The sequence below is a fragment of the Entelurus aequoreus genome, linkage group LG12 (assembly GCF_033978785.1).
Source record: "Entelurus aequoreus isolate RoL-2023_Sb linkage group LG12, RoL_Eaeq_v1.1, whole genome shotgun sequence".
Classification (NCBI taxonomy): Eukaryota; Metazoa; Chordata; class Actinopteri; order Syngnathiformes; family Syngnathidae; genus Entelurus; species Entelurus aequoreus.
In genome coordinates, this window is record NC_084742.1 from 72,319,087 (window position 1) to 72,333,838 (window position 14,752).

The 14,752-nt window shown below is 40.7% G+C and overlaps 2 protein-coding genes across 2 annotated transcripts in view; both read left to right on the plus strand.

The window, feature by feature from the left end:
• The window catches only part of LOC133661317 (cyclin-dependent kinase 17-like), a 63,689-nt gene that overhangs the window by 36,596 nt on the left and 12,341 nt on the right, over positions 1-14,752 (plus strand). The window lies entirely within an intron of this gene.
• The window catches only part of LOC133661319 (cyclin-dependent kinase 17-like), a 43,970-nt gene that overhangs the window by 385 nt on the left and 28,833 nt on the right, over positions 1-14,752 (plus strand). The gene's annotated exons all lie outside the window — the stretch shown is intronic.

A 14,752-nucleotide genomic window follows, 5' to 3' on the forward strand; every position in this document is an offset into this window, starting at 1 on the left:
ACGAGGTGGTTAATAGTTAGTAAAATGGCAAGACAAGCAGAAAGAGAATGCTGTCACGTTGGAGCTTCGAGTTGTGGCATTTGACAAGTGCCTCCTTGTTAAGTGATGAGCACTCTGTTTTTATAGTGTGAATGTTTACACTCTGTTTCTATAATGTGAATGTTTACACTCTGTTTCTATAGTGTGAATGTTTACACTCTGTTTTTATAGTGTGAATGTTTACACTCTGTTTCTATAGTGTGAATGTTGACACTCTGTTTCTATAGTGTGAATGTTTACACTCTGTTTCTATAGTGTGAATGTTTACACTCTGTTTCTATAGCGTGAATGTTTACACTCTGTTTCTATAGTGTGAATGTTTACACTCTGTTTCTATAGTGTGAATGTTTACACTCTGTTTCTATAGTGTGAATGTTTACACTCTGTTTCTATAGTGTGAATGTTTACACTCTGTTTCTATAGTGTGAATGTTTACACTCTGTTTCTATAGTGTGAATGTTTACACTCTGTTTCTATAGTGTGAATGTTTACACTCTGTTTCTATAGTGTGAATGTTTACACTCTGTTTCTATAGCGTGAATGTTTACACTCTGTTTCTATAGTGTGAATGTTTACACTCTGTTTTTATAGTGTGAATGTTTACACTCTGTTTCTATAGTGTGAATGTTTACACTCTGTTTCTATAGTGTGAATGTTTACACTCTGTTTCTATAGTGTGAATGTTTACACTCTGTTTCTATAGCGTGAATGTTTACACTCTGTTTCTATAGTGTGAATGTTTACACTCTGTTTCTATAGTGTGAATGTTTACACTCGGTTTCTATAGTGTGAATGTTTACACTCTGTTTCTATAGTGTGAATGTTTACACTCTGTTTCTATAGTGTGAATGTTTACACTCTGTTTCTATAGTGTGAATGTTTACACTCTGTTTCTATAGTGTGAATGTTTACACTCTGTTTCTATAGTGTGAATGTTTACACTCTGTTTCTATAGTGTGAATGTTTACACTCTGTTTCTATAGTGTGAATGTTTACACTCTGTTTCTATAGTGTGAATGTTTACACTCTGTTTCTATAGTGTGAATGTTTACACTCTGTTTCTATAGTGTGAATGTTTACACTCTGTTTCTATAGCGTGAATGTTTACACTCTGTTTCTATAGTGTGAATGTTTACACTCTGTTTTTATAGTGTGAATGTTTACACTCTGTTTCTATAGTGTGAATGTTTACACTCTGTTTCTATAGTGTGAATGTTTACACTCTGTTTCTATAGTGTGAATGTTTACACTCTGTTTCTATAGCGTGAATGTTTACACTCTGTTTCTATAGTGTGAATGTTTACACTCTGTTTCTATAGTGTGAATGTTTACACTCGGTTTCTATAGTGTGAATGTTTACACTCGGTTTCTATAGTGTGAATGTTTACACTCTGTTTCTATAGTGTGAATGTTTACACTCTGTTTCTATAGCGTGAATGTTTACACTCTGTTTCTATAGTGTGAATGTTTACACTCTGTTTCTATAGCGTGAATGTTTACACTCTGTTTCTATAGTGTGAATGTTTACACTCTGTTTCTATAGTGTGAATGTTTACACTCTGTTTCTATAGTGTGAATGTTTACACTCTGTTTCTATAGTGTGAATGTTTACACTCTGTTTCTATAGTGTGAATGTTTACACTCTGTTTCTATAGTGTGAATGTTTACACTCTGTTTCTATAGCGTGAATGTTTACACTCTGTTTCTATAGTGTGAATGTTTACACTCTGTTTTTATAGTGTGAATGTTTACACTCTGTTTCTATAGTGTGAATGTTTACACTCTGTTTCTATAGTGTGAATGTTTACACTCTGTTTCTATAGTGTGAATGTTTACACTCTGTTTCTATAGTGTGAATGTTTACACTCGGTTTCTATAGTGTGAATGTTTACACTCGGTTTCTATAGTGTGAATGTTTACACTCTGTTTCTATAGTGTGAATGTTTACACTCTGTTTCTATAGTGTGAATGTTTACACTCTGTTCTATAGTGTGAATGTTTACACTCTGTTCTATAGTGTGAATGTTTACACTCTGTTTCTATAGTGTGAATGTTTACACTCTGTTTCTATAGTGTGAATGTTTACACTCTGTTTCTATAGTGTGAATGTTTACACTCTGTTTCTATAGTGTGAATGTTTACACTCTGTTTCTATAGTGTGAATGTTTACACTCTGTTTCTATAGTGTGAATGTTTACACTCTGTTTTTATAGTGTGAATGTTTACACTCTGTTTCTATAGTGTGAATGTTTACACTCTGTTTCTATAGTGTGAATGTTTACACTCTGTTTCTATAGTGTGAGTGTTTACAGTCTGTTTTTATAGTGTGAGTGTTTACAGTTTGTTTTTATAGTGTGAATGTTTACAGTTTGTTTTTATAGTGTGAATGTTTACAGTTTGTTTCTATAGTGTGAGTGTTTACAGTTTGTTTCTATAGTGTGATTGTTTAGCACTTCATTCAGTTTGTTTCTATAGTGTGAGTGTCTAGCACTTCATTCAGAGGAATTCACTGCATAGGAAGGTTTGTGTTGCAACCAATGAAATGTTAAATCAGACCTTTTTTACAGCAACACTTAGAAAATGTGCTGCTCACATCTTTGCTAACATGATGCTGCAGCTAACATGCATCTGTCATGATGTCATGCATGTTTGCATCCATGATGCTGCAGCTAACATGCATCTGTCATGATGTCATGCATGTTTGCATCCATGATGCTGCAGCTAACATGCATCTGTCATGATGTCATGCATGTTTGCATCCATGATGCTGCAGCTAACATGCATCTGTCATGATGTCATGCATGTTTGCATCCATGATGCTGCAGTGTTCTGATGTCATGATGTCATGCATGTTTGCATCCATGATGCTGCAGTGTTCTGATGTCATGATGTCATGCATTCTGCTGTCTGACCCCCATTTGCCTCCATAATTGGTAAGAAGTTTGTTGTGACCCACATCACATGTAGCACACCCCCAGAGGACAATGTCATTACCCGTCGTTGTTGGGCCAGATATTATTGATCTGCATTGTGTCAACTAGCATTCGTGTTATCACACTGTGGAACTGAAGGACAATCGACTCTCAGGATGTAGCTCGGGTTGGTCAAGTGTCACATGTGACACCAATTGGCTTCTAGCACATTCTGATACGTTCACATGTTCAGGAAGAACATTTGTTTTCTCTGCTTGCACGGTTTGTTTGGTCAAGTGTGCCGGACCGCACCGAAGTGACCATCCATCGTCTTCTGCTTATCTAAAGTTGGGTCGCGGGGGCAGCAGCCCAAGTCTTAACAACTTAAAAACCATAACAGCACAAATGAACATTTTTACCTGCCAAAGATGACATTTGAATCTTTGCCATGATAACTTCACACATGTGATGCACTCTTATGACTGGTCCTTGTCAAAATGCTGCACATTATGTGTTCAATAAATGTACCTGTAATGTGTCACAATGCTGCACATTATGTGCTCAATAAATGTACCTGTAATATGTCAAAATGCTGCACATTATGTGCTCAATAAATGTACCTGTAATGTGTCACAATGCTGCACATTATGTGCTCAATAAATGTACCTGTAATGTGTCACAATGCTGCACATTATGTGCTCAATAAATGTACCTGTAATGTGTGAAAATGCTGCACATTATGTGCTCAATAAATGTACCTGTAATATGTGAAAATGCTGCACATTATGTGCTCAATAAATGTACCTGTAATATGTCAAAATGCTGCACATTATGTGCTCAATAAATGTACCTGTAATGTGTCACAATGCTGCACATTATGTGCTCAATAAATGTACCTGTAATGTGTCACAATGCTGCACATTATGTGCTCAATAAATGTACCTGTAATGTGTCAAAATGCTGCACATTATGTGCTCAATAAATGTACCTGTAATATGTGAAAATGCTGCACATTATGTGCTCAATAAATGTACCTGTAATATGTGAAAATGCTGCACATTATGTGCTCAATAAATGTACCTGTAATGTGTCAAAATGCTGCACATTATGTGCTCAATAAATGTACCTGTAATATGTGAAAATGCTGCACATTATGTGCTCAATAAATGTACCTGTAATGTGTGAAAATGCTGCACATTATGTGCTCAATAAATGTACCTGTAATATGTGAAAATGCTGCACATTATGTGCTCAATAAATGTACCTGTAATATGTGAAAATGCTGCACATTATGTGCTCAATAAATGTACCTGTAATGTGTGAAAATGCTGCACATTATGTGCTCAATAAATGTACCTGTAATGTGTCAAAATGCTGCACATTATGTGCTCAATAAATGTACCTGTAATGTGTCAAAATGCTGCACATTATGTGCTCAATAAATGTACCTGTAATATGTGAAAATGCTGCACATTATGTGCTCAATAAATGTACCTGTAATGTGTCAAAATGCTGCACATTATGTGCTCAATAAATGTACCTGTAATATGTGAAAATGCTGCACATTATGTGCTCAATAAATGTACCTGTAATGTGTGAAAATGCTGCACATTATGTGCTCAATAAATGTACCTGTAATATGTGAAAATGCTGCACATTATGTGCTCAATAAATGTACCTGTAATATGTGAAAATGCTGCACATTATGTGCTCAATAAATGTACCTGTAATATGTGAAAATGCTGCACATTATGTGCTCAATAAATGTACCTGTAGTGTGTGAAAATGCTGCACATTATGTGCTCAATAAATGTACCTGTAGTGTGTGAAAATGCTGCACATTATGTGCTCAATAAATGTACCTGTAATATGTGAAAATGCTGCACATTATGTGCTCAATAAATGTACCTGTAATATGTGGCCGTGCCCACAATGCTTTGCTGCAACGGCGACTGGACCCTCGCTAACGATGATGGCAACCTCGAAGACACTGTTGCTATTGACAACCGCTCTTGCTTTTGTCTTTCTCTCTCTCTCTCTCTCTCTCTCTCTCTCTCTCTCTCTCTCTCTCTCTCTCTCTGGTTTACATAACGCTGACATATTTTCCTGTTTGGTGCGCACTCATTAGGATTTGTTTTGCCTTTTGGAATAACGCTGAAGTAGCACATGTACTGTACACACAATTATGTCAGCCATGCATGGAATGTCTACTCTTTATTCTAGTAGTCCTCTCTCTCTCTCTCTCTCTCTCTCTGTGTGTGTGTGTGTGTGTGTGTGTGTGTGTGTGTGTGTGTGTGTGTGTGTGTGTGTGTGTGTGTGTGTGTGTGTGTGTGTGTGTGTGTGTGTGTGTGTGTGTGTGTGTGTGTGTGTGTGTGTGTGTGTGTGTGTGTGTGTGTGTGTGTGTGTGTGTGTGTGTGCTTGCCATCCTCCATGAATGTGTCAGAGGGGATGTTTGCTGTAGCAGATGATGCTCACCCTCAGACATTCCATCACAACACTTTAGTGTCGCCACACACATTGTCCCCCACACACATTTTCCCCCACACACATTGTCCCCCACATACATTGTCCCCCACACACATTGTCCCCCTCACACATTGTCCCCCGCACACATTGTCCCCCACACACATTGTCCCCCACACACATTGTCCCCCACACACATTGTCCCCCTCAGACATTGTCCCCCTCACACATTGTCCCCCGCACACATTGTCCCCCACACACATTGTCCCCCACATACATTGTCCCCCACACACATTGTCCCCCACACACATTGTCCCCCACACACATTTTCCCCCACATACATTGTCCCCCGCACACATTGTCCCCCACACACATTGTCCCCCTCACACATTGTCCCCCGCACACATTGTCCCCCACACACATTGTCCCCCACACACATTGTCCCCCACACACATTGTCCCCCGCACACATTGTCCCCCTCACACATTGTCCCCCACATACATTGTCCCCCACACACATTGTCCCCCACACACATTGTCCCCCACACACATTGTCCCCCGCACACATTGTCCCCCTCACACATTGTCCCCCACACACATTGTCCCCCACACACATTGTCCCCCACACACATTGTCCCCCTCACACATTGTCCCCCACACACATTGTCCCCCACATACATTGTCCCCCACACACATTGTCCCCCACACACATTGTCCCCCACATACATTGTCCCCCACACACATTGTCCCCCTCACACATTGTCCCCCACACACATTGTCCCCCGCACACATTGTCCCCCACACACATTGTCCCCCTCACACATTGTCCCCCACACACATTGTCCCCCGCACACATTGTCCCCCACACACATTGTCCCCCACACACATTGTCCCCCTCACACATTGTCCCCCGCACACATTGTCCCCCACACACATTGTCCCCCACACACATTGTCCCCCGCACACATTGTCCCCCGCACACATTGACCCCCGCACACATTGTCCCCCACATACATTGTCCCCCACACACATTGTCCCCCACACACATTGTCCCCCACACACATTTTCCCCCACATACATTGTCCCCCGCACACATTGTCCCCCACACACATTGTCCCCCACACACATTGTCCCCCGCACACATTGTCCCCCACACACATTGTCCCCCACATACATTGTCCCCCACACACATTGTCCCCCACACACATTGTCCCCCGCACACATTGTCCCCCTCACACATTGTCCCCCACACACATTGTCCCCCACACACATTGTCCCCCACACACATTGTCCCCCGCACACATTGTCCCCCACACACATTGTCCCCCACACACATTGTCCCCCGCACACATTGTCCCCCGCACACATTGTCCCCCACACACATTGTCCCCCTCACACATTGTCCCCCACACACATTGTCCCCCACACACATTGTCCCCCACACACATTGTCCCCCGCACACATTGTCCCCCACACACATTGTCCCCCACACACATTGTCCCCCACACACATTGTCCCCCACACACATTGTCCCCCACACACATTGTCCCCCGCACACATTGTCCCCCGCACACATTGACCCACACACACATTGTCCCCCACATACATTGTCCCCCGCACACATTGTCCCCCACACACATTGTCCCCCACACACATTGTCCCCCACATACATTGTCCCCCGCACACATTGACCCACACACACATTGTCCCCCACATACATTGTCCCCCACACACATTGTCCCCCACATACATTGTCCCCCACACACATTGTCCCCCGCACACATTGTCCCCCACACACATTGTCCCCCACACACATTGTCCCCCACACACATTGTCCCCCACACACATTGTCCCCCACACACATTGTCCCCCACACCAAGCCTTTAGTGGCCTTCCACATGTCTGCCTTGAGCTTGGCGAGGGAGATTTGGCTGAGAATCTGCAGGTTAAAGAGGAACTTCACTTTTTTGGGAGTTTTGCCTATCATTCATAATCATTATGTACATGAACACTTTTTTTTTTTTAGGATTTTAAAGATAATAAAAAACTCTTGGAAGATGCAACTAATGCAAGTCACCCTTGTTGCCTTCAAAGTCTCTAAAACAACTTCAAAACCCTCCGTCAACATCTTTTATACACACTAATGTAGTAACAGACACCTTCATAACAATATGTAATATGTACAATATACACACTGCAAGTACATATATATAATGTAGTAACAGACACCTTCATAACAATATGTAATATGTACAATATACACACTGCAAGTATATATATCATGTAGTAACAGACACCTTCATAACAATATGTAATATGTACAATATACACACTGCAAGTATATATATCATGTAGTAACAGACACCTTCATAACAATATGTAATATGTACAATATACACACTGCAAGTATATATATCATGTAGTAACAGACACCTTCATAACAATATGTAATATGTACAATATACACACTGCAAGTATATATATCATGTAGTAACAGACACCTTCATAACAATATGTAATATGTACAATATACACACTGCAAGTATATATATCATGTAGTAACAGACACCTTCATAACAATATGTAATATGTACAATATACACACTGCAAGTATATATATCATGTAGTAACAGACACCTTCATAACAATATGTAATATGTACAATATACACACTGCAAGTATATATATCATGTAGTAACAGACACCTTCATAACAATATGTAATATGTACAATATACACACTGCAAGTATATATATCATGTAGTAACAGACACCTTCATAACAATATGTAATATGTACAATATACACACTGCAAGTATATATATATAATGTAGTAACAATATGTAATATGTACAATATTTACCCTATTTTGGTGACTTTAGTCAATGGCAGGACTGATTTCTTCCATGCTATAAAAAGAGTTCCTCAGTGTTGGCTCTTACAAAAAGTACAGTTTGGTTATTATACAGTTTACACAACGTCAATGAAGTATTGCCAGTTTTTTTAATGCATTTTTAAAGTGATTTAGAAGTAGAATTTATTGCTAACATTAGCTGCACTGCTAGCCTCCTAGAATGAGACAATGTTTACATCTTAGAAAGCGGAACAGAAAAGATACATTTTGTCTTCTTGTCTCTCATAAAGATTGTGAACAATAGGCACAGTTCCAAAGAAAAGTGCAGTCCCCCTTAAAGCCTGTTAGCAGCATCACACACACACACACACACACACACACACACACACACACACACACACACACACACACACACACACACACACACACACACACACACACACACACACACACACACACACACACATCAGCCTAAAGAATGACTCAAGTTGTCCCAAAGCATGAGTTTTGAAACATCATCTCAGAAATCAAGCATGCAAGTTGTGGATGTGAAACTTGACGACGTAATCTGACCTGACCTCTAATTCACATGTGTTTACTAGGGTCATGTTCCTTTTAATCCTCTACTGTCATCTCTACTACTTCTTACCTTCTGCTTCATCACTGAGCTGGACAACATGCACTACTATACACTATCAACATGCACTAATATACACTATCTACATGCACTAATATATACTATCAACATGCACTAATATACACTATCTACATGCACTAATATACACTATCAACATGCACTAATATACACTATCAACATGCACTAATATACACTATCAACATGCACTAATATAAACTATCAACATGCACTAATATACACTATCAACATGCACTAATATACACTATCAACATGCACTAATATACACTATCAACATGCACTAATATACACTATCAACATGCACTACTATATACTATCAACATGCACTAATATACACTATCAACATGCACTAATATACACTATCAACATGCACTAATATACACTATCAACATGCACTAATATACACTATCAACATGCACTAATATACACTATCAACATGCACTAATATACACTATCAACATGCACTAATATACACTATCAACATGCACTAATATACACTATCAACATGCACTAATATACACTATCAACATGCACTAATATACACTATCAACATGCACTAATATATACTATCTACATGCACTAATATACACTATCAACATGCACTAATATATACTATCAACATGCACTAATATACACTATCAACATGCACTAATATATACTATCTACATGTACTAATATATACTATCTACATGCACTAATATATACTATCAACATGCACTAATATACACTATCAACATGCACTAATATACACTATCAACATGCACTACTATATACACTATCAACATGCACTAATATACACTATCAACATGCACTAATATACACTATCAACATGCACTACTATATACACTATCAACATGCACTAATATACACTATCAACATGCACTAATATACACTATCAACATGCACTAATATACACTATCAACATGCACTAATATACACTATCAACATGCACTAATATACACTATCAACATGCACTAATATACATTATCTACATGCACTAATATACACTATCAACATGCACTAATATACACTATCTACATGCACTAATATACACTATCAACATGCACTAATATACACTATCAACATGCACTAATATACACTATCAACATGCACTAATATACACTATCAACATGCACTAATATACACTATCAACATGCACTAATATACACTATCAACATGCACTAATATACACTATCAACATGCACTAATATATACTATCAACATGCACTAATATACACTATCAACATGCACTAATATACACTATCAACATGCACTAATATACACTATCAACATGCACTACTATATACTATCAACATGCACTAATATACACTATCAACATGCACTAATATATACTATCAACATGCACTAATATACACTATCAACATGCACTAATATACACTATCAACATGCACTAATATACACTATCAACATGCACTAATATACACTATCAACATGCACTAATATACACTATCAACATGCACTAATATACACTATCAACATGCACTAATATACACTATCAACATGCACTAATATACACTATCAACATGCACTAATATATACTATCTACATGCACTAATATACACTATCAACATGCACTAATATACACTATCAACATGCACTAATATACACTATCTACATGCACTAATATACACTATCAACATGCACTAATATACACTATCAACATGCACTAATATACACTATCAACATGCACTACTATATACTATCAACATGCACTAATATACACTATCAACATGCACTAATATACACTATCAACATGCACTAATATACACTATCAACATGCACTAATATACACTATCAACATGCACTAATATACACTATCAACATGCACTAATATATACTATCTACATGCACTAATATACACTATCAACATGCACTAATATATACTATCAACATGCACTAATATACACTATCAACATGCACTAATATATACTATCTACATGTACTAATATATACTATCTACATGCACTAATATATACTATCAACATGCACTAATATACACTATCAACATGCACTAATATACACTATCAACATGCACTACTATATACACTATCAACATGCACTAATATACACTATCAACATGCACTAATATACACTATCAACATGCACTACTATATACACTATCAACATGCACTAATATACACTATCAACATGCACTAATATACACTATCAACATGCACTAATATACACTATCAACATGCACTACTATATACACTATCAACATGCACTAATATACACTATCAACATGCACTAATATACACTATCAACATGCACTACTATATACACTATCTCTCCAACCTCTTTATTATTACTACTCTGCACTTCTTCACAAACTTACTGCTTGTCTTCACACACTGATTATACATCTAATTATAAGTCAATGTCTTCACACACTGATTATACATCTAATTATAAGTCAATGTCTTCACACACTGATTATACATCTAATTATAAGTCAATGTCTTCACACACTGATTATACATCTAATTATAAGTCAATGTCTTCACACACTGATTGTTTCACTTTCACAAATTCCTCAGTAAATTCACCAAAACATCAGCATGGAGTTATTGAGTCTGTGTAGCTGATTGGAGAGCTAGCTTGCGCAGCTAGTGGCTCCATGATGTTGACTTCTGTTTTGCTTGATCAGCCGTTTTACTGCCGTGTTACAGACAATTAAGGTATGTAAATAAACATTTACAGAATATTTCTAGAGATAATGCTGGGGGTTCATTAGGACAGGATAGACAAGGTCCTTCCTGGGTTCGATCCTGGGCTCTGTATCCTTCTGTGGGGAGTTGGCATCTTCTCCCCGTGACTGTGTGGCTTCTACTCCGCCTTCCTCCCACCTCCAAACACATGCACCTGGGGATAGGCCCCTCCCACCTCCAAAGACATGCACCTGGGGATAGGCCCCTCCCACCTCCAAAGACGTGCACCTGGGGATAGGCCCCTCCCACCTCCAAAGACAAACACCTGGGGATAGGCCCCTCCCACCTCCAAAGACATGCACCTGAGGATAGGCCCCTCCCACCTCCAAAGACAAACACCTGGGGATAGGCCCCTCCCACCTCCAAAGACAAACACCTGGGGATAGGCCCCTCCCACCTCCAAAGACATGCACCTGGGGATAGGCCCCTCCCACCTCCAAAGACATGCACCTGGGGATAGGCCCCTCCCACCTCCAAAGACAAACACCTGGGGATAGGCCCCTCCCACCTCCAAAGACAAACACCTGGGGATAGGCCCCTCCCACCTCCAAAGACATGCACCTGGGGATAGGCCCCTCCCACCTCCAAAGACATGCACCTGGGGATAGGCCCCTCCCACCTCCAAAGACAAACACCTGGGGATAGGCCCCTCCCACCTCCAAAGACAAACACCTGGGGATAGGCCCCTCCCACCTCCAAAGACGTGCACCTGGGGATAGGCCCCTCCCACCTCCAAAGACAAACACCTGGGGATAGGCCCCTCCCACCTCCAAAGACATGCACCTGAGGATAGGCCCCTCCCACCTCCAAAGACAAACACCTGGGGATAGGCCCCTCCCATCTCCAAAGACATGCACCTGGGGATAGGCCCCTCCCACCTCCAAAGACATGCACCTGGGGATAGGCCCCTCCCACCTCCAAAGACAAACACCTGGGGATAGGCCCCTCCCACCTCCAAAGACATGCACCTGGGGATAGGCCCCTCCCACCTCCAAAGACAAACACCTGAGGATAGGCCCCTCCCACCTCCAAAGACAAACACCTGAGGATAGGCCCCTCCCACCTCCAAAGACATGCACCTGGGGATAGGCCCCTCCCACCTCCAAAGACATGCACCTGGGGATAGGCCCCTCCCACCTCCAAAGACAAACACCTGGGGATAGGCCCCTCCCACCTCCAAAGACATGCACCTGGGGATAGGCCCCTCCCACCTCCAAAGACAAACACCTGAGGATAGGCCCCTCCCACCTCCAAAGACAAACACCTGAGGATAGGCCCCTCCCACCTCCAAAGACATGCACCTGGGGATAGGCCCCTCCCACCTCCAAAGACAAACACCTGAGGATAGGTTGATTGTCAACACTATATGGTCCCTCGTGTGTGAATGTTGTCTATCTGTGATGGCCCTGTGATGAGGTGGTGACTTGTCCAGGGTGTACCCTGCCTTCCACCCGAGTGCAGCTGGGATAGGCTCCAGCACCCCCCGAAAGGGACAAGCGGTAGAAAATGGATGGATGGATGGATGGAGACATTTTTGTCATGATTGCCGTATCCTTTTACACAGATGTAATAATGGTGTCGTTTTAAGGCTCCAAAACATTCTGTAGTCTGTTTTTCTTTTTTAACAACAAACTCAACTAAACTCCTGACTTTTTTTTAAAAAAAAATTTCACAAGCAAAGTGAAAATAACTGCCTTCAGGACAAACTGTGGCCAGCATATGGCATGACATGACAAAGAACCTTTGAAGAGTGTTGCTGCCAGAAAGCTTCAGGGCAGAGTGGAACACAACATTTGTACTGTAGTCAGTGTGAACATGACACTACACACAATGATCCCACACACTGTACTGTAGTCAGTGTGAACATGACACTACACACAATGATCCCACACACTGTACTGTAGTCAGTGTGAACATGACACTACACACAATGATCCCACACACTGTACTGTAGTCAGTGTGAACATGACACTACACACAATGATCCCACACACTGTACTGTAGTCAGTGTGAACATGACACTACACACAATGATCCCACACACTGTACTGTAGTCAGGGTGAACATGACACTACACACAATGATCCCACACACTGTACTGTAGTCAGTGTGAACATGACACTACACACAATGATCCCACACAGTGTACTGTAGTCAGTGTGAACATGACACTACACACAATGATCCCACACACTGTACTGTAGTCAGTGTGAACATGACACTACACACAATGATCCCACACACTGTACTGTAGTCAGTGTGAACATGACACTACACACAATGATCCCACACACTGTACTGTAGTCAGTGTGAACATGACACTACACACAATGATCCCACACAGTGTACTGTAGTCAGTGTGAACATGACACTACACACAATGATCCCACACACTGTACTGTAGTCAGTGTGAACATGACACTACACACAATGATCCCACACACTGTACTGTAGTCAGTGTGAACATGACACTACACACAATGATCCCACACACTGTACTGTAGTCAGTGTGAACATGACACTACACACAATGATCCCACACAGTGTACTGTAGTCAGTGTGAACATGACACTACACACAATGATCCCACACAGTGTACTGTAGTCAGTGTGAACATGACACTACACACAATGATCCCACACACTGTACTGTAGTCAGTGTGAACGTGACACTACACACAATGATCCCACACACTGTACTGTAGTCAGTGTGAACGTGACACTACACACAATGATCCCACACAGTGTACTGTAGTCAGTGTGAACATGACACTACACACAATGATCCCACACAGTGTACTGTAGTCAGTGTGAACATGACACTACACACAATGATCCCACACACTGTACTGTAGTCAGTGTGAACATGACACTACACACAATGATCCCACACACTGTACTGTAGTCAGTGTGAACATGACACTACACACAATGATCCCACACACTGTACTGTAGTCAGTGTGAACATGACACTACACACAATGATCCCACACACTGTACTGTAGTCAGTGTGAACATGACACTACACACAATGATCCCACACAGTGTACTGTAGTCAGTGTGAACATGACACTACACACAATGATCCCACACACTGTACTGT